We start from the raw sequence: 18,580 nt of genomic DNA, 5'->3' as shown, positions 1-18,580 counted from the left end.
CGACAGTGTCAAAGGCAGCTGAGAGGTCGAGGAGGGTTAGAATAGAGTAGGAGCCATTGGATTTGGCAAGAAGATGATTGGTGGCCTTTGAGAGGGCAGTTTTGAGGAGTTGAGGGGACAGAAGCCATACTGGAGGGCATCCAGGAGAGAGTTGGAGTTGAGGAATTCGAGGCAGTGAGTGTAAATGCAGCATTTCTGGGGGGCTAGGGAAAGGTCCTTATTTTACTGATGAGAAAGCCCCTGTGTATTCAATCAATGGTATTTATTGAGCGCTTACTGTGTGAAGAGCACTGTGAAGAGCACTTGGGAGAATACAACGTAACAAAGTTGGTAGACATGTTCCCTACCCACAACAAACCTCCAGTCTAGAGGGGGAGAAATTGAAATGAAGTGAACTGTCCTGTCCAAGGTCACCCAGCCAGCTGTTCACAAAACCGAGACTAAACCACAGGGCTTTTGCTTCCCAGACCTATGTTCTTTCCACTAATCAGTGAAGAATAACCTAGCAGACTGGTCAGAAGCCACTACTGGACACTACTGACACCTTCAGAATCTAACAGAATGTTCTTCTTTGTAGATACTCCCTGAAAGACTGTTTGCCTCCTAAATTTTAGATTTGTTTCTGAATAAACTTTCTCTTTACAGTTTAAAACTCTATTTTAGAGAAAAACCCATAAATCTAAGTAAAGCTATTAGAAAAAAAAGAACCCTCTCCTAGGAATAAAACATTTATTTAGGGGCTGATTTATTGAGTGCCCAATGAATTCAGATACTGAGCACTCCACACTGACCTGTAAGCTGCACTGAGTCCTAAAAGTATATATTATAGAACCAGTCCAATGAAGTCTTTGAAGAACCCCCACCACTCTCTGGCAAAAACTCTGTGCCAGGACATTTTAAAATGCCAATTAATCAATGACATGTATTGATTGCCTGTGTGCAGAACACTATACTAAGCCCGTTGTTGGGTAGGGACCATCTCTATATGTTGCCGACTTGTACTTCCCAAGCACTTAGTAGAGTGCTCTGCACACAGTAAGCTCTCAATAAATATGATTGAATGAATGAATATACTAAGTGCTTATTACCAGGAATCATAATGATAATAATAATACTAACAATAATGATAATAATTGTGGTTTTTGTTAAGCACTGTATGTACCAAGCACTGTACTAAGCACGAGGCTAGATACAAGATAGTCAGATCCCATATGATGTACACAGTCTAGTAGGAGGGAGAACAGGTTGTTGAATAGCCATTTTGCAGTTGAGGCAGGGAAGTTCAGTGACTTGCCCAAGGTCACACAAGTGACAAGTAACAGATCTAAAATTAGAACCTAGATCCTCTGACTTTCAGGTCACACTGCTTCTCATGTGAACAGAACAACGGGACAGGGAATAGTGAGGTAATTCATCTGAGTATTTGTAAAGAAAAAGTTTTTCTTAGATATTGTAGAAACAAAAAACAAAGTATGAAAGATTCAGTCAATCAGTGGTATTTAATGAGAGCTTACTATGTGCAGTGCACTGTACTAAGTGCTTGAGAGCACATCCCTGAGAGTCAGAGGACCTGGGTTTTAATCCCGCTCTGCCACTGTATGACCTTGGCCACATCGCTTAACTTCTCTGCGTCTCAGTTCCCTCATCTGCAAAATGGGATCTCAATGCCTGCTCTTCTTCCTACTTCTACTGAAAGCCCCATGTGGGACCTGTTTATCTTGTACCTACTCCAGTGCCCAGTATAGTGCTTAGCACATAGTAAGCACTTAACAAATATCACAATTATTACAATATAACAGATTTGGCAGACATGTTCCCAGCCCACAAGGACTCAGTCTCTTAGTTACCCAGAAATGGTTCATCTTAACTGGTTCAAAGCAGATGCAGCAAAATTCATCTACAGTAAGGGAAAGCCAAACCAAAATAAAAGAAAGAGAAAAAGAAAAATGCATCATCCTCCTGTATCAAAAGAAGGTGAAGGGAAGAGTGTTTTTCAAAGGATGACTAATGATGAAGAGGAATGCTCCTGATGGAAATTTGAATGAAGATAATTTACGGTTTTATAGGACTCTGCTGTTATGATATTTCAAATTCAATCTTTAAAATAAATGCTACTAAAGAGAGACAACAAGTTAAGGGAAATAAAAACTCATTAAACTAACACCTCTTTCATTAGGAAACTTCATTCCGTGTGACTCTGGGCAAGTCACTTAACTTCTCTGTGCCTCAGTTACCTCATCTGGAAAATGGGGATTAAAACTGTGAGCCCCCCGTGGGACAACCTAATCACCTTGTAACCTCCCCAGCGCTTAGAACAGTGCTTTGCACATAGTAAGCGCTTAATAAATGCCATTATTATTATTATTATTATTATTATTATTATTATTATTATTATTATTATTATTCCAGCTCCAGGAAGATGTAAATGTAATTCTTGCAACTCTCCAGTATAACCTAGATATAATTAATGCCCACTTACTTTCCCCAAAGAAAAGCAACTAACTCCAGTTCAGTCATCTGCTATTAATTATGAAATAAATTTCTATCCTATAGAACTTAGCCCGGTGATGTAGCAAGTTCCTCTTTTTGTTTTTCATCATGCATTAGCTGACAAGAGTAGTCAGGGGAAATGACAGTTTATAACCCAGTTGATCAATCAGTAGTATTTAGTGCTCCTTGAGAACAGAAGACTGTTCTAAGCCCTTAGGAGAGGACAATACAATGGAGTTGGTAGGCACATTCCCTGAGAACAAGAAGCTTACAATCTAGACATTAACATAAAATATGGATATTTCCTTAAGTGCTCTGTACCTGAAGGTAGGTAAATGTCAAGTGTAACAAGGGTACAGATCCAAATGCAAGGGCAATGCAGAAGGGAGGGAGAGTAGGGGAAATGAAGGATTAGTCAGGGAAGGCCTCTTGGAGGAGATGTGATTTTAATAAAACTTTGAAAGTAGGGAGAGTGGTGATCTGTTGGATATGAAGGGGGAGAGAGAGTTCCAGGCCAGAGGGAGGACATGGGTGAGTGGTCAGCGGTACAGTGAATAGATTGGTGCTCAGAGGTATGAGATAGAAGTACAATGAGAAGGTTGGTTTCAGAGGAGTGAAATGTGCATGCTGGGTTGTAGTAGAAAGTCAGCAAAAAGAAAAATTAAGTGTTCCTCGAGTAATTTAATAGTAACCTATAGGCTGGAACCAGGAATCTCAACTTCAAAAATTTGGATGCACTCAGAGGAGTGTTATCAGCCATTTTTTTAAAAAAAGGAATTCTGGCTGCCCCGAGGACATATTTAAGGAAACTAAGGTAGAGGATAGTGAGGTGGTCGGGTGTTTTCATTAGCAAGATCATTCTGTGGGCTAGCTACAGCGCAAGGGGCTAGAGATGCTCAAGGTTAGTAAGAAGATACCGAGATATCATTTGCCCGAAGCTGATAATGAGATTAAAATACATTGGGTAGTGGCTGAGATCCAGGAATTTCAAGGGGCCTAAATTGCCTGCAAAAGTCTAAAAATTACTGGAATATCAGTGATGTAGCAGCCTCCAAGAACAGATTAGGGTAAGGAGGTATGGATAGGATCCAGGGGAAGGATAATTGGTTTGGCAAAAGAATGGGAGGCAAGGTTACAGAGGTAGAGGGAAGAGAGCCCAGAGTAATTGGGATGGAGGGGAAGTGATAAAGCTGCAACACAATGAGGAATGAGGAGACAGCGGTAGCAAACAGCTCCAAGTCACTGGGTCTTTTGGAGGAACAGAACCAGAAGCCATATTAGTGCTTAGTGTGGAACTGAAAATTGCTCAGTTCCAAGAGTGGAGATCATTGAATGATAATAAAGCATTTCTCAAGTGCATTCTATGTGCTGGGGTCAATAAAAGAGTATCATAGTCCCCGTCCCACTTGGAGCTCATTATCTGTTAAATGCCCATTTTCCAAATGGGAAACAAGCTCAGAGAGGTTATTGGCTTGCCCGAGGTGAAACAATCTGTGAGAGGCAGAGCAGGGAGACAAAACCAGCGCTTACCTCCAAGGCCTGGTCTCTCTCCACCAGACCCCACTGAAGGCTGTCCCTTCAGTGACAACCATCCAGGCAGAACTATGGACTGACAAGTATCCCTTCTCCAAATCCCACTTTCTCTATTCCTAGAACATGATTCAATGTCTGAAGAAACCCCTAGGAGAATATCCATCCCTTTGATCAAGGCATTCACACAGGACAATAAAAATGCACTTACTACACTAATAATAATGGTATTTGTTAAGCACTTACTATGTGCCTAACACTATTCTAAATGCTGGGATAGATACAAGATTATCAGGATAGACACAGTCCCTGTCCCACATGGGGCTCATAGTCTTAATCCCCATTTTACAGATGAGGTAACTGAGGCCCAGAGAAGTGAAGTCTCTTGCCCAAGGTCACACAGCAGACATGTGGAAGAGCTAAGGTTTGAACCCAGGTCCTTCTGGCTTACAGGCCCATGCTCTATCCACCACACCTATGTTTCAAAGAACTGTGCTAAACGTTGGGTTTCATATAAAATTTCTTGGGAGTGCAAACCTGGAGTTGTAGGAGAACAGAGGGTTCTTAACAATACATCTTTTCTTTCCATTCACAAATATTGATGAGGACTTTGTTGTATTATATATACTCTCCCAAGCTCTTACAGTGTTCTGCACATAGTAAGCACTCAATAAACAGCATTGATTGACATCTGATGCAAGGCAACTGCCCAGGATTGACTTAAAACCCTTTCATTCCTACTCAACTCTGTATTCAAAGCCCTCAAGTTCTAAGATGCTTCAGGCTTCTGAACTGAAGATAGGATTCTTGGTCCCTGTTGATTCCCAAGGTCACAGGGGCGATGAGCTGTCCTATTCAATGGTCTTTGAGTTTCTTGGAAGAAAGGAGCTACAGAAATACAAGATAATAATGTTCTTTGAAACCTTCGTAGATATAAAGTTCATCATGTTCCCCTTTTAGAGTATGAAATTTCATTTAGAAAATGGGGGAAAAAGGCAGGCAGAGTTAGCTGAAGGACAGATTGATGGTACATTCAGTTCTACATTGTGAGGGTTGTAATCTTGTGACATTTAGCATTAAGGAAATAATTTCCCCTATTCCCTTGCCTTCCACTTACTCACAAGCAATTTCTCTGGCACACCTACGCAAATAAGTTTGTGTTGTTGGAAGAAAGTTTCCTGATAGACTTCTAGTCAAGATGCATCCTGAAAACACTGTGTACTTTGTTATATCTTTGAATGCGTGGGGAAACTTCTTCTATAACTCTATATTTCAAGATATTAGCTAAATGCACTGTTGCCTAGTGGAAAGAGCATGAACCTGGGAGTCTGAGGACGTAAATTCAAATTGCAGCTCTACTACGTGTCTGCTTTATCACCTTGGGCAAATCACTTACCATCTCTGTGCCTCAGTTCCCTCATCTATAAAATGGGATTCAGACCGTGAGCCTTATGTGGGATGGAATGTACCAAACCTTATTATCTTGTATCAACCCCAGGCTTAGAACGGTGCCTGGTACATAGTGCTTAATACAGTTATTATTATTATTATTATTATTATTATTATTATTAATAATAATAATAATGTCTCTGTGCCTCAGTCATCTCATCTGTAAAATAGGGATTAAAACCTACTCCCTCCCATTTAGACTGAGAGCCCCATGTGAGACAGGGCCTGTGTCCAACCTGATTAACTTGTATCTCCCCCAGTGCTTAGAACAGTACTTGGCACAAAACAAAGTATTTTTGTTGCTTAACATGCTACAAAATGAATAATTATTGCTCCTTATAATCAGGTATCTCTCCTCTTCTTAGATAGTGCCACTGGCCTCTCGGTGAACATTATGCTCAAAGAGTATCAGTGACTCTAGAACATAGAAACAATTGACTCGAGGAAAATCCAGCACACTGCTGATTGTCTTCCAAAGGTGAAATATTAGGTACAGTGCTGAAACTGAATATAAGTAGGTTAACAAAGAATGCTTGAGATGGTTTAGAATTAAATAAGGGAATTTCCAGGATAATTCGGAATTTCCAGGATAATTCCAAACTAATTTGGCTATTTTCATTGCAAAAATCTTAACACGCATGTGTTTATGTTTATTGGTATGGCCCAGCAAAAATCAGAATAGCAGTAATAATTGTGCTATTTGTTAAGCAATTACTCTGTGCCAAGCACTGTACTCAACTTTGGGGTAGATAGAAGATCATCAGGTCCCACATGAGGCTCACGGTCTAAGTAGGAGGGGGAACAGGCATCAAACCTCCATTTTACAGATGAGGGAACTGAGGCACAGATAAGTTAAATAATTTGCCCATGTCAAATAACAGACATGTACCAGAGCCAGGATTAGAATCCAGATCTTTTTATTCCTAGGCCCAAGCTCTTTCCACTAGGCCTTGCTCCTTCTCAGTCTCACCACCAACAGCGTCATCTTCGAGTTGAAGAAAAACTTTACAACCCTTTTGCAGGTGATCACAAGGACTGCTAGGACTCTCCTGTGACAACAGAGCCTAGCAACTCTTCAAGTGCTACACTACTTAATTTGGCTTTTTTGATGAGCTTAATGAAATTAATTTATTACATCTTTTCAAGGAGGCGTAGCACTAAAATACATCACTGTCTAACCTTGTCCCAGAAAAAAAATCTGGTTGTCTTTTCATAAGAGGCTAGATGGCTTTGTGTTATTGCCCATTTAAAAAAAAATGGTATTTGTTAATTGCTCACTATATGTCAAGCACAGTTCTAAGTACTGGGGTAAATATAAGTTGGGCAGTCCCTGTTCCACATGGGGCTCCTAGTTCAAGTAATTGAATCTGCATTTTACAAACAAGGAAATTGAAGCACAGAGAAGTGAAGCGACTTACCCAAGGTCACACAGCAGGCAAATGGGGGAGAAAGAACTAGAACCCAAGGTCTCTGACTCCAAACTAATGCTCTTTCCATTAAACCACCCTGCTTCTCAGCAAGAAATGCAGATAGAATAGAAGAAAACAGAGTTCTGAGGATTTTTAAGTAAAAAGTCTGAAACAATTTTTGTAGTGCCTACTGTGAAAAGTATATTAGAATTAATAATCAATTATATTTCTTATGCCCAATAAAATGGAGTTATAATTGTGGTATTTGTCAAAGGCTAATTATGCACCAACAGCATACTAAGTGCTGGGGTGTCTTGACTTTTGCTGTCGAGTTGCCTCCAACCCATAGAGATGCCATGGACACATCTCTACTGTCTACTTGTTTTGTTGTCTGTCTCCCCCTTCTAGACTGTGAGCCCATTGTTGGGTAGGGACCATCGCTATATGTTGCCGACTTGTACTTCCCAAGCACTTAGTACAGTGCTCTGCACACAGTAAGTGCTCAATAAATATGATTTAATGAATGAATCTCTCTCAGAACGCCCCAACCGTATCTGCAATCGTTCTGGCAGTGGATCCACAGAGTTTTCTTGGTAAAAATGTGGAAGTGGTTTACCATTACTTCCTTCCACACAACAGACAAGTGGTAGAACCAGGATTAGAACCCATGACCATGTGACTCCCAGGGCTGTGCTCTATCCACTACACCATGCAGCTTACAGACTAGAGTAAGCAGGATTTCTTTCATCAAAGAGTGTGCAATCTAGCAGGGGAGAAAGACACTAAAATAAGGAACAGATGCATTCATTTATTCATTCCATCATATTTATTAAGTGCTTACTGTGAGCAGAGCACTCTACTAAGCAATTGGGAAAGTACAATACAACAGTAAAACAGTGACATTCCCTGCCCATAATGAGTTCACAGTCAATAGAGTGGGGAGACAGACATTAATACAAATAAATACAATTACAGATACATACCTAAGTGCTGTGGGTCTGGAGGGGGTGCAGGGAAGAACAAAGAGAACAAGTCAGGGTGACACAGAAGGGAGTGGGAGATGTGCCCTCAATAGCATTTTGAAGGTGGGGAGAGTATCTGTCGGATTTGAGGAGGGACAATGTTCCAGGCCAGAGGCAGAACTTGGGCCAGGGGTCAGCAACAAAACAGACTTTCTAGACTGTGAGCCCGTTGTTAGGTAGGGACCGTCTCTATACGTTGCCGACTTGTACTCCCAAGCACTTAGTACAGTGCTCTGCACACAGTAAGCGCTCAATAAATACGATTGAATGAATGAATGAAAAACAGGTGAGAACGAGGCACAGGGAGAAGGATAACACCAGAGGAACGAAGTGTGCAGACTGGGTTGTAGAAAGAGAAAAGCGAGGTGAGGTGGGTGGGGGCAAGGTGATGGAGAGCTTTAAAACCCATGGTGAGGAGTTTTTGTTTGATACAGATGTGCATAGGCAATGACTGGAGATTTCTGAGGCATATGGATGTGAATTAATACTTAATTAATGTGAATTAATGTGAATTAATAATGTGAATTAATACTTAATTCACGTACATCCCAGCTCTGCCACTTGTCTGCTGTGTGACCTTAGACAAGTCACTTAACTTCTCTGTGCTTCAGTTACCTCATCTATTAAATGGGGATTAAGACTGTGAGCCCTCTGTGGGACAACCTGATCACCTTGTAACCACCCCAGCACTTAGAACAGTGCTTTGCACAGAGTAAAGCATGGTATTAGTAAAGCATAGTATTAATACTTAATATGCCATGGGAAATAGCATGGCGTAGTGGATAGAGCATGCGCCTGGGAGTTAGAAGGTCATGGGTTCTAATTCCAGCTCTGCTACTTGTCTGCTGTGTGACCTTGGGCAAGTCACTTCACTTCTCTGTGCTTCAGTTTACTCATCTGTAAAATGGGGATTAAGACTGTGAGCCTCGTATGGGACAGGGACTGAATCCAACCCAATTACCTTGTATCTACCCCAGTGCTTGGTACAGTGTCTGGCACATAGTAAGCACTTAACAAATACAATAATAATAATAATTATTATTATTATTATTAATGGGTTAAGTAAGGTATATACATAGGTACTATGAGAAGTTGAGGGTCCTTCAGTGATTGGACAATGTGGAAGATATGAGGAGGTAACTGTGGGGAAGATACATTGAGAAGCAGCATGGCTCAGCAGAAAGAACATGGGCTTTGAAGTCAGAGGTCATGGGTTCAAATCCTGCTCTGCCAATTGTCAGCTGTGTGACTTTGGACAAGTCACTTAATTTCTCTGTGCCTCAGTTACCTTACCTGTCAAATGGGGATTAAGACTGTGAGCCCTCTGTGGGACAACCTGATCACCTTGTAACCTCTCCAGTGCTTAGAACAGTGCTTTGCACATAGTAAGCACTTAATAAATGCCACATTATTTATTTATTATTGACGGCATTAGAAATAAACTGAGGAAGGATTCTTTGAGGAGATGTAATTTCAGAGGGGCTTTGAAGATGGGGACAGTTGAGTGTGAAGGGGAAGGGAAATGAAAGCATGTTCCCTGGGATCAAGGGAGCTGGGTTGGGAGGGCATGTCCTGCTGGCAGAGGTCAAGGAGTGGACTTGCCATTTTGACTTTTCCTTGGCTCTTTTCCAGGCCAAAGGGGTTGGGTGGATAAGCTATTTCCTCTCCAGAAATCTGGGAGGGAGAAGGAAATAGCATCACCTGCAGAATGCCAACTCTGCCCATGGAGTGAATATCTAGGCTCAAGGACCTCATCAGATATCTTGAAGAGCCTACTTGGTGCACAAACCATAGTTTCCCAGTGCCTGGCACAAAGTAAGTACTTAAATGCCATAAAAAAGATCAGGCAGCAAACTGAAATTTGGATGAGGAGGGGAGAGACTGGAGTCAGCGAGTTCAGGAATGAGGCTCAGGTAGTAGTTATGGCAGGATATGACAGGATTGAACCAGCATGGAGGCCATTTGGATGGAGGGGAAAGGAAAGATCATGGAAATGTTGGGGTGGTAATAAATAATGGTATTTTATGGTACACTGAATATGCTAGTATAGGCCAAAGTGTATTATTATTATTATTGTTCTATTTCTTGAATCCTTTCTATGTGTCAAGCACTGTTCTAAGCACTAGGGTGGAATCAAGTTAATTAGGTCAAAAACATTCCCTGATCCAAATGGGGCTCCCAGTTTAAGTAGGAGAGAGTATGGATATTTTATGCTCAATTGTCGTTGGTCTCTTTGAGTGTGGCTATGTTAGAAAAAGTAGAACCCTGCAGTTTTCAAAAATATGAATCATTAGAATCCAATTGCAGTTTTTTGTACCCTAGAAGCTGTTCAGCCATGAGAAACAAAATTCCTCCTTTTCATCACAACTCTTACATAAAGTACAATCGTCCTGTTAATCTAACCTGGAACAAAATTGCCACCGTTCAGATGCAGAGTGAAGATGTGAATTCTCCTTCACCAACCCATTAACCTCAATGAGTTGTGACCTTCTAAACCTGGTTTATTCAAAAGGGAACAAGCAGAAAAACTTTCACTATCTTTTCTGTTCCTTCTGCACTAACCTCAAAACAGAAAAGTGAAATATAAGTTATGGTAAATAACGTCCAGCTTAACATTTAAACACAAACAAAATCAAGTCCATTTATTCAGATCCACAAAGGAACAGGATCTCATGCCCAGGTCAGACACTGCATATTAAAGGTTCCTTTGAAATCCTCACAGGCCCAAATGCCCAGGGTCTAAAAGAAATGATAATTAGGACACTTATAAAGCATTAAAATGTAAAATGGGGGAAAATATATGATCACAATCTAAAAAGGAAGGTGATCGTATTTTTCCCCGTTTTACAAATGGGGGAACTGAGGCACAGAGAAATGAAGTGGCTTTCCCAAGGTAGTACAACAGGGCAGTATCATAGTTGAGATTAGAATCCAGAGCTCCTGAAATAAGTGAAAAAATAAATGCCAAACAGGGGATGAGAGAGAAGGAAAGGGACTCATTTTAAGGGATTAATGCATTCCCTTTCCCTCTTCTATCTTATAAATATTTGGTCCCATCCTCCTTCCATCCTTTAATAATAATAATGATGGCATTTATTAAGTGCTTACTATGTGCAAAGCACTGTTCTAATACTGTCTTCAACCTGTCTGTCTTTGATGGCTTCTTCCCCTCTGCCTTCAAACACACTTGAGTCTCTCCTATTCTGAAAAAATATCCTCTCTGGATCCCACAGTCCCATACAGTTACAACCCTCACCTCCCTCTTCAGTTTCCTGACCAAAAGGTCCTGGAGAAGCAGCATGGCCTACTAGATAGAACATGGGCCTCGGAGTCAGAAGGACCTGGATTCTAATCTTAGCTTCCCCACTTGTCTGCTGTGTGATCTTGGACAAGTCACTTCTCTGTGCTTCAGTTACCTCATCTGTAAAATGGAGATTAAGATTGAGCCCCATGTGAGACAAGGACTTTGCCCAACTTGAGTATCTTGTTTCTATCTCAGTGCTTAGTAAAGTATCTGGCATATAGTAAGTGCTTAACAAATACCATAAATAAATAAAAAAGACAGGGTCTTCATTTCCTGTACACCAACTCTCTTCTTGCCCTGACTTTTTTCACCGATTTCACTAGATGCAATTTCCACTGTCACCAATGACCTTATCATATCTAGTCCAAATTGCTCTACTCTAATCCTCCTCCACCTTGTGTCCTCCTTTGACACCTTGTATCATCTTCTCCTTAGAATGCTGTCTAACCTTCATACTCTCCTGGTTCTCTTCTTTCCTCTCCTACCGCTCTGCCTCTGTTTCCTTTGTCGACACTTCTACTTCTCATCGCCTAACTGTGGATGTTCTTCAACGCTCTCTACTGGGTCCCTTGCTCTTCCCCCTCAATATTCACGCTCTTGGGAAGCTCATTCAATCGCATAGTTTCACGTACCACCTCTATGTGGATGAAACACAAAACTACCTCTCTTGCCCTGGGGTTTTGGATGGCCCACCTGCACCTCAAGCTCAACATATCCCAAACTGAACTTCAAAAAATAAATATATTTATTAAGCACTTACTATATGACAGATACTGTACTAAGTGCTGGGGTAGACACATCTAATTAGGTGGGACACAGTCCCTGTCCCCTCTGGGTCTCACAGTTTTAATGCCCATGATTCATATGAGGTAACTGAGGCACAGAGAATTTAAGTCACTTGCCCAAAGTCACACAGTAGATGTGTGCCGGAGACTAGATTAGAACCCAGGTCCTTCTGGCCCCCAGGCCCATGTTCTTTTCATTTCCTAAACATTCACTTTGTCTCATTGTCTCACCTTCCCCAAATCCATTGACAAGACCACCATGTTCCCATGACTTCAAGCCTGCGACTTTGGTATCATTCTTGGCTACTCTCTATCAATCTGTTCTGACATCTAATAATAATAATAATAATAATGGCATTTGTTAAGCGCTATGGATCCACTACCAGAACAATTACAGCTGGAGGTGGGGTGTTCTGGGAGAGATGTGTCCATGGTGTCACTATGGGTCTAAGATGACAACAGTATAAGACAAGATAATATGCCAGGCACTGTAATGATGGTGATGATGATGGCATTTACTAAGTGCTTGCTATGTGCAAAGAACTGTTTTAAGTGCTGGGGAGGTTACAAGGTGATCAGGTTGTCCCGTGGGGGGCTTATGGTCTTAATCCCCATTTTACAGATGAGGTCACTGAGGCACAGAGAAGTGAAGTGACTTGCCCAAAGCCACACAGCTGACAGTTGGTGGAGCTGGGATTTGAACCCCTGACCTCTGACTCCAAAGCCCGGGCTCTTTCCACTGAGCCATCCTGTGCTGTCCTAAGCAATGGGGTGGGTATAAGAAAATTGGGTTGGACACAGTCCCTGTCCCACATTGGCCTCACAGTCTCAATCCCCATTTTACAGATGAGGTAACTGAGGCACAGAGAAGTGAAGTGACTTGCCCAAGGTCACGCAGCAGACAAGTGACAGGGCCGGGATTAGAACCCATGACCTTCTGACTCTCAGGTCCATACTCTATTCATTACGCCATGCTTCCAATCTACTGCCAAAACCTGATAACGTTTCCTCAAAAATATTTTGTGGATTTGCCCCTTCTTTTCCATTAAACAACCACTACCCTGTTTCAAGTACTCATTGTATCACCCTTGGTTTAGTGTATTGATCTACTCACTGGTTTTCCTGTATCTAGCATCTCTCCTCTTCACTCAAAATCAATTTCTCTTCTTGGATCATCTATATAAAATGTCACTCAGTGCCCGTTCCCTTCTTTCCTCAAAACCCTATAATAATTACCCATTTCCCTCAAATAATTATCCATTTCTCTCCACCATACCTATCGGTTCTCTTTGGCCCCGACTCTCACTCTTCACCCTACCCAACCTCACCTGCTCTAGTCTTGCTTGTCTCTAATCCCTTGCTCACACTGTCCCCAGGGCCTGGAACTCTCTTTCTCCCCTATATTCATCAGATCACAGCCCTCCCCGCTTTCAAAGTCCTCCTAAAAACTTTCTCAGATTCATACAAATTGTAATTATAATCATTAGTGATATTTATTAAGTGTTTACTTTGTGTCAAACACTGTTGTAAGCACTGGGGTAGATTTAAAACAATCAGCTGAGACCTAGTCCCTGTCCCATTTAGCATTCACAGTCTGAGGAAGGAAAGAAGGTGTTGAATTCTCATTTTACAGATGAGTAAAATGAGACACAGAGAAGTTAAATGATTTGCCCAAGGTCATACAGTAAGCAATGCTTAGAACAGTGCTTTGCACATAGTAAGTGCTTGATAAATGCTATCATTAAAATGGCAGAACTGGGATTAGAACTCAGGTCCTTGACTCTCAGACACATACTCTTTCTACTAGGCCAAGCTACTTCTTATCAACCCTGCCTCAGCATTGTTTCACACTTACGAATTTATGCACATGCATCCATAGCAATTGTGTCTATAGTTTATTGGATATTTCTGTGCTGGCTTTCCCTGTTAGAACAGAAGCATAACATGTTCCCTGCCCTGGAGCTTATGGTCTATCTTCCAACCTCTTAGCACAGCACATTGCACTCTTTAGTGCCCAATAAACACTATTACTACCACTACTACTACTAGAATAAGACTGAAAAAGCCCCAACTATTACCCTACACAAGGATACCCAAAATAGTAAGTGGACTAGGAATGTATCTGTTACACTGTACTCTCCCAAGCACTTGGTACAGTGCTCTGTGCACATTAAACACTCAATAAAAATGATTGACTGATTTCCATCTGCAATTCAGAGATAAACCGTCACTGATTTCTGCTAATTAAGCAGCATACCAGATGTTAATCACGTGCTTCCATAGACCATCATATGCAGCGTGGCCCAGTGGAAAGAGCACGGGCTTGGGAGTCAGAGGTAGTGGGTTCTAATCCTGGCTCCGCCACTTGTCAGCTGTGTGACTTTGGGCAAGTTACTTAACTTCTTTGTACCTCAGTTACCTCATCTGTAAAATGGGGATTAAGACTGTGAGCCTCATGTGGGACAACGTGATTACCTTGTATTTCCCCCCCCAGTGCTTAGAACAGTGCTTGGCACATAGTAAGCGCTTAATGAATGCCATCATCATCATTATTATTATTATTAGCAAATACCATAATTATTATTACCTCAAAAAATATTTTGCTTCATACAAGGAATATGATCAAAATAGAGATCACCACCAGGCCAACGATACCTTTAAAATGTCCAAAATACAGCTAGAAAAAAGTATAGAATCGAATCACAATGACCAGCCTGACCTTTGGGAGCTGGCATCAACAAGACTGTAAACTCGTTGTGGGCAGGGATTGTCTCTCTTTATTGCTGTATTATACTTTCCAGCACTTAGTACAGTGCTCTGCACGTAATAAGCATTCAAATATGATTGGATGAATGAATGAAATCATCAAGCTTGAAAAAAGTCATCACCCCCATCATCTCCCTCTCAAACTCATTCCTTTCCAAACTGATCCAACGCCCACTAGACTTTTCTGTCATGATCACCCATAAGTTCTTTAAAGCTGGTATATCTAGCTCCATGAGAAATTCCAATAGTGTCATATATGAGCCTTCCTCAACATCAAATGCCAAGTGAGAGCACTGACAGAAAGGTCCTGCGATGATATCTACTCACCAGCACTGGGAAAACGCTCCTTAACAACCCAGCCATGCCAGGTTGAAAAGGTGAGAGAAGGCATGGCAGGATGAATGGAGATATATGCATTGCATTCAACTTCCCCAGACTTTATTGCCACATGTATACACTAATGCAAGCAGCATCTTCAAACAAGAACCAAATCACCCTCTTCTCTGTTAGGAGAGCTTTTGGAGTTGGAAGAGGCTGTGACACAAAACCAAGGGCCAATTATTTTCTGTTTTGCCTCTGGCATTTTTAGTTTAGCCCTTTTATTAACAAATTTGAATGCTTTCGTGCTCTATTTCTATCCCATTGATGCCTTGCATGAAGGAAGTCATCCTAAAAATAAATCTAGAGCATCAAAAAAGCAGCTTTCTGTTGCCAGATCACTTTGTGAATAAAGGGGGGTTTTCTATGGTAACCTTTGCCTTGAGTGGCTAGTTTGGATTTAAGAACAAGCATGAGATTTTCTATCCTAGGCTAATAATAATAATAATAACAATGGCATTTATTAAGCACTTACTATGCGCAAAGCACTGTTCTAAGTTCTGGGGAGGTTACAAGGTGATCAGGTTGTCCTATGGGGCTCATAGTCTTAATCCCCATTTTACAGATGAGGTAACTGAGGCACAGAGAAGTCAAAGTCACTCAGCTGACAATTGGCAGAGCTGGGATTTGAACCCATGACCTCTGACCATGATCTCCAGAGCCCATACTTTTTCCACTGAGCCATGCTGCTTCTCTATGGGGTGACAGTGTATTTCAACCTGACACCTTTCAAAAGCATCCCCTATTGCACAGAGCAGGAAAGAGGGCAGCAATTTGAGTCTATTCTTGGGTTTTCAACACTGATTCTTGGTGTGTTATTGGACACATCTCTTGCCCTCTTCCTGCTTTAGTACTTTGGTTAGAGAAGCAGCGTGGCTCAGTGGAAAGAGCATGGGCTTCGGAGTCAGAGGTCATGGGTTCAAAACCCAGCTCTGCCAATTATCAGCTGTGTGACTTTGGGCAAGTCACTCAACTTCTCTGTGCCTCATTTACCTCATCTGTAAAATAGGGATTAAGACTGTGAGCCCCTCCTGGGACAATCTGATCACCATGTAACCTCCCCAGCACTTAGAAAAGTGCTTTGCACATAGTAAGCACTTCATAAATGCTATCATTATTATTATAATGATTTTATTCCCAAAGGACTCTTACATTACTTATTCAATTTTACCCTCATGACAACCTTAGGGAAGAAGAACTGACAGGATCCAAGCACAGTCTGCACTTGAGGGTTGAAATGTTTAATTAGAAAAATAACATTTATTGAGTATTGGCCAAGTACAATGAATGCACTGTACTAAGCACTTGGGAAATGCAAGCAAGTGGAATATTCTCTCTCCACAAAGAGTATACACTCCATTGGAAAAGAAAGAGAGGAATGGCAAGGATAATGCCAAGGTTACAGAATCTTGGAGAGAAGCCACATGGTGAAAAGATCCCAGGTCTGAGAGTCAAAGGATGTGCGTTCTAATTCTGACACAGCCAGTTGTCTGCTGAGTGATCTTGAGCAAATCACTTACGAGCTCTGTGCTTCAGCTACCTCATCTGTACAAAGGAGATTAAATTCTTCTTCCTCAATTTAGATTGTGAGCCCCACATGGGACAGGGAATGTGCCCGACCTGATTGATTTATATCTACCCCTGTGCTTAGAACAGTGCTTGTTGTGCAGTAAGGACTTTTTTAAAATGCCTTTAAAAAAAAGGATCAAGAATGGATGGTGATAGTGCCATAGTGATGGGAAAGTTATGTGGAAGAGAGAACTTGAAAGTGTGGTGGCAGAGGGAGGGAAGGAAGACTAGTAGTTCAATTTTGAATATATTCACCTCGTAAGTGAACAGTTACAAAATCTCCCTTTTATGATTTTCTTTTGTCCATAACCAAGCTTGTTTAAGCCTGTGATCTGTGTGTAGATGTCTGTTAGAAATTTGTCTGAAAAAGAATTGAATTTTAATAAAATGAAGAGCTCAGCATTAATTGCCTTTGCTGTCAAGTCGTCTCCGACCCATAGCGACACCATGGATACAGACTATGAGCCCACTGTTGGGTAAGGACCGTTTCTATATGTTGCCAACTTGTACTTCCCAAGCGCTTAGTACAGGGTTCTGCACACATTAAGTGCTCAATAAATACGATTGATTGATTGACTGATTGATTGATTTCTCCCAGAATGCCCCACCTCCACCTACAATCGTTCTGGTAGTGCATCCATAAAATTTTCTTGGTAAAACTACCAAAGTGGCTTACCGCTCCCTCCTTCTTTACCACTGCCACCTTACATGCAGTAAACTTGAGTCTCCACCCTTGACTCTCTTCCATGCTGCTGCTGCCCAGCACAGGTGAGTTTTGACTTGTAGCAAATTGCCTTCCACTTGCTAGCCACTGCCCAAGCTAGGAATGGAATGGATATGCCCCTGCATGACTTTCCCTCCTCTAGTCGAGACTAGTAGAGTACTGGGAACTCTCCAGGTGTGACCCTTAGAGGGGGTCAGCTTTAATACAGAAATAAAATCAAGCAAAGTTCAGTGTAATTCTTACAATAGTATCATGAATAATGCATATCATAAAATGCTCTAAAAATTGTGATATTTATATTTTGTTGGAGAACATATTATTGAGAAGGAAAGGAGTTAGTTTCATCAGTTGGTCAAGTGCCAGAATAGATTTCTGGACCAATCAATCAATCGCATTTATTGAGTGCTTACTGTGTGCAGAGCACTGTACTAAGCACTTGATAGGACCAGGCCCTATTAATACCTGGCTGTATCAACCTTTTCATTTGTCTCCTTCCTATCTTTGCTCCAGTCCATATCCAGATAGTTTTTATAAAGTGTTGCTCTAACCATGTCTCTACACTCCTAAAAAAACTCCAGTGGCCATCCATTCTTCTCTGTATCCTCTAGACTTTAAGCTCCCCCTCTAGATTGAAAGCTTATTGAGGGCAGGGAATGAGTCTACCAACTCTGCTGTACTGTTCTCTCCCAGATGCTTAGTACAGTGCTCTGCACACAGAAAAGCTCAATGAATGCCACTGACTGATGGACAGTTGGATCCTGGAGAACTGTATCTGCTCCACTGAAAATAGCACTCCTTTTTCTTACATAATCCATTATTTAGAATATCTTCCATTCTGTATAATTTAAACTTTATCAAAAAATGCTTCTTTCCAAATGTAAGAGTACTCTATGTTCAGAAAAATAATTTCTCATTATTTCATTATTGATTTTTACTTGAATTCTTTTTCTTGGCCTCAGCCAAGTGTGGCCTGCAGAACACCTGCTCCATCATGGGGAAGCTTCCCTTCGTGCTTGACCTGTTCCTGACCAAATCACTGCTCCTCCTTGCTTCACTGAAAACTGACTCCCCCCATATGACACTGTTTCCCCTGCAACTCTCTCTAGTGGGGGGACTTATCCTTTCCCACAACCCCAGACTCACTGGGAAAGGGG

The 18,580-nt window shown here is 41.4% G+C and overlaps 1 non-coding gene across 1 annotated transcript; it reads right to left on the bottom strand.

The window, feature by feature from the left end:
- Positions 1–17,480: 17,480 nt before the first annotated feature.
- On the bottom strand, positions 17,481–17,618 carry LOC119933711. The gene has a single exon (XR_005452600.1). It is a non-coding gene; the product is annotated as a small nucleolar RNA SNORA7 (small nucleolar RNA).
- Between the last annotated feature and the right edge of the window lie 962 nt (positions 17,619–18,580).

The sequence above is a fragment of the Tachyglossus aculeatus genome, chromosome 1 (genome assembly GCF_015852505.1).
Source record: "Tachyglossus aculeatus isolate mTacAcu1 chromosome 1, mTacAcu1.pri, whole genome shotgun sequence".
NCBI classification, from domain to species: Eukaryota; Metazoa; Chordata; class Mammalia; order Monotremata; family Tachyglossidae; genus Tachyglossus; species Tachyglossus aculeatus.
Note: the sequence above shows the minus strand (reverse complement) of the source record. Positions and strands in the feature narration are given on the sequence as shown.